Here is a 3,748-nt window from a genome sequence, read left to right on the forward strand (position 1 = left end):
GATATTTTTACATTTGAGCACGAGAACCAAATTTATACTGCTTTTCCAACTAGGGTTGTAGCTCAGATAATAATAATAATACTACTAATAATAAACTATGCATATTGACTTAAAGTGAAACTGACTCCACCTCACATAGGCTACATGGAAGTTATGGCTAATACATTTTCACACAAGTAGGGTAATCAAAAAATTGCTTTTAATTATATCTAAAGTACGTCCTTATAAGATAAATATGTTTCAACACTGTAAAAAAGTGTATAGTCTACTACTAATTTACGATATAACCACAACCATTTTTTAGGTTAGGTTAGGTTTTAATCATTTAATTTGTAGGTGGATAAAATTAAAACCTAACCTAACCTAAAATATGGTATTGGGGGTTATATAGGAATTTAGTGGTGGGGCAGTAACAGGAAAGAACCCTACTCTGTTTTTGTCTATGCATTACCTCACGACGTTTCTGATAAACAAAAACAAGACAAACTTGAACAAGAACAACAGAAACAACTATTTTGCTTCCTTCACAGCCAATAAACAAAGAGGATTATCGAGGCCAAAAAGCTAGGTATTTGGGACACACCAGCTATTATACTCTCTCCAGGAAACGTTCCTATTTAAGTCACATTATATTGGTTCATTAATATTAATAATCACTGACTGGTAATGACGTCACATTAATTTTTGTTGAAAACTTATCAAAGGAACAGCCACTAAGCCTAGGCCTAACCCCGACTGCCTAATCTTTATAAGCGTGTCATAGATAGGGCTATTATCTATATACGCCTTATATACACGGAAATGAAAATAAAAAAAAAACAAGTTAAAATAATAATTATATCACCTGACGTCAGTTAAAACAAAGATAAAGTGGTTAGCAGTCAACACTTACCACTCGGCTTCAGCTTCTGCCAGTTGTAGTGGTGATTTCCCTTCGTAATATTGTTGAACAAAATTGGTATTTTCAGTTTTCGTCAATCGAAAATTAAAAACCTGATTTATATGAAAATCACAAATAACAAAGAATCACTATATAGATATATCTCTACACAAGCGGAACTATATACTGTAGGCGTTACTTACTCGTACGTGGAGTGGAATAAGACTAAACGTTATGAAAACGAGACAGAGCAATGAATGCATTGGGGGAATGAGAAATACACACTGTCTTCTCTAAACGAATTAAAGAAAACGGATACCGGAGTATTTTATGGGGTAACTTTATAATATATGTTTATTGGTTGGAATGAATAAAAAAAATATAGTAAACCTTTTAACCTGTATTAAATTAATTCCTTTGGTTTGTGGTGTTTAATAGAAAACTCTTGCACATTTTGTGTTTGTTTATATATCGATATCAAAGTTTTTAGAGAAGTGGGAAAGAGTCTGATGAAATGTTGTGTACTTACCTTTTGGAAAATTAGCGTACCTAAGGTATAGTATCCTCAACTTACCTTGGCTGGTATACATATTCCTGTTTTTCTCTGTTACACGGTGTTCAGATGCCCTATTTCAAACATTTTACTTACAATTGGATTACAAGTTCAGGATCATTTACCTAAGTTGGTGAAATAAATTCTTATAGAATTATCCCCTCCATAAATTGACTTTCACGGTTTAATGCCCATAGGGTAAACAATTATTTAACCTTTCAAATTTCCTTATTACAAAAAAAAAAAAATATATAAACCTCGGTCAACAAAAACTAGTTTTAGTATTTTCTATGGCACCATCTTATCTGTGTTTACGAATTACTTTTCAATATGAAATTGATCTATCATTAAGACCATTCTTTCTTTGAATTTTGCCATACTACTCAACATAAAAAGTATAGAAGATCAGTAACCCAAAAAAGAATAAGAACTTACTTGAAAACCAAGGATAAATAAATCAAAACAGTAAGCTTTGGGACAGGAACAAACACAGCAACCTTTTCAAATGGCAATACATCTCAATGTACCTGGAATATGGAAAAGACGGTTGGTATTACTTAAATTTGCCAAAGAAGTCTCTCAACACTACATAGGTAAAATGTTTACTTCATAGGCCTAAATATTTCAAATATTGGTTTTCTGTTTTGTTCTATTTCTTGATTTTGATACTAAAATGGTTTAGACCCAAATGTTTACTAACTAGGCCTAAATATTTTCAATATTGGTTGTTTTATTTCTATTTCTTAATTTAGACACTAAAATTGTTTAGACTCAACTGATGGTCAGCAATGAAATGATTTAATTTTGCAGTAATATTCTGCATATATCGAAATTCAATAAAAAGTGAGAAATATGAGGATATTTATTTTCTTACCTGTCAACTGATATCATGCATTTGAAATAACCAAGAACCTTACCAAAGTAGGCAGAGACATAGACCAATGTAACTAAATAAAAGCACATTTTGTGATATTTTGTTTTTATTTTATAAGATTTCTTTTGTGCATTTATTTACATCATAATTTATACAATGACATTGGTTGTGCGTAAACACTTTCTTTTTATTTTTAATTCAAAATGTACATTGAAACAAAAACATTCTGTTATAGTCTATCACTTTTAACCTCATTTTCTTGATAGGAAACGTTCAAAACAGCTGAAATGAACTGGAGTCTTCTTCCATGTAAAATATACATTCACACAATAGTTAACACACAGAAGACAAATAAATGCTCAACATGAATGTATATATTGGTTGTTTTTCCTCACTACATATACACACATAGGTTATACGGGGGTATGAGTAAAATCATTTGGCATCCAGGTCGAGAGATGGCAGCACTAGCGTCCATCATCTCGTGAACAGAAGATCAACAATCTTGTGCCACAGAAGAACAGCACTGAAGAACACACTGACTAACAATGTAGTTCCATCTGCCTTTGCTTTGCTGATCCGTTCTTCTTGCTGTTGCTGTTCGTGGTAGAAGAGGATGCTGGTGATGATGATGAGGAGGAAGATGATGATGAAGATGACGACGATGATGATGAAGAGGACGATGAAGAGGCGGAGGAGACTTCCTTCTCAGTATTTGTCTCTTGTTGTAACCCTGCTGGATTCTCCTCTGTAAAGGTTGTAGATAGAGTTGTTATAACCCTTATGCTTATGGTAAAGGTTGTAGATAAAGCTGTTATAATGCCCTATGCTTATGTTGAAATGGCTGATATGTCTCTCTTCATATTTTATATAAGGCAGATCTATGTCAACATTGTTGTTGTTGATCTAAATATATCTTATATTCATTATTCATTACTTCTCATGTAGTTTTTTATTTCCTTTCCTCACTGGGCTATTTTTCCCTGTTGAAGCCTTTGAGCTTATGGCATCCTACTTTTCCAACTAGGGTTGTAGCTTAGCCAATAATAATAATAATAATAATAATAATAATAATAATAATAATAATAATCATTTATTTTATCTAGTTACTTTTTTCCTTTCTTCACTGGGCTATTTTTCCCTGTTGGAACCCTTAGGCATATAGTATAGCATCCTGCTTTTCTAACTAGGGTTCTAGCTAGCTACTACTACTACTACTACTACTGCTACTATTACTACTACTACTACTACTACTACTACTGCTACTACTACTACTACTACTACTACTACTACTGCTGCTACTGCTGCTACTACTTACTACTACTACTACTACTACAAATAATAATAATAATAATAATAATAATAATATCCTGACATAAGCTTATTCTTAAAGCAGCTCTCGAAATAAAAATGAACCTAAATGTATAACATTACAAAGTGC

General features: G+C 32.3%; 1 pseudogene; it reads right to left on the reverse strand.

Annotated features, from left to right (window-relative positions):
* Window positions 1-2,395: 2,395 nt before the first annotated feature.
* LOC137637769 (neurotrimin-like) overlaps window positions 2,396-3,748 on the reverse strand; it is a 75,915-nt pseudogene continuing 74,562 nt past the window's right edge.

The sequence above is a fragment of the Palaemon carinicauda genome, chromosome 3 (assembly GCF_036898095.1).
Source record: "Palaemon carinicauda isolate YSFRI2023 chromosome 3, ASM3689809v2, whole genome shotgun sequence".
Taxonomy (NCBI): domain Eukaryota; kingdom Metazoa; phylum Arthropoda; class Malacostraca; order Decapoda; family Palaemonidae; genus Palaemon; species Palaemon carinicauda.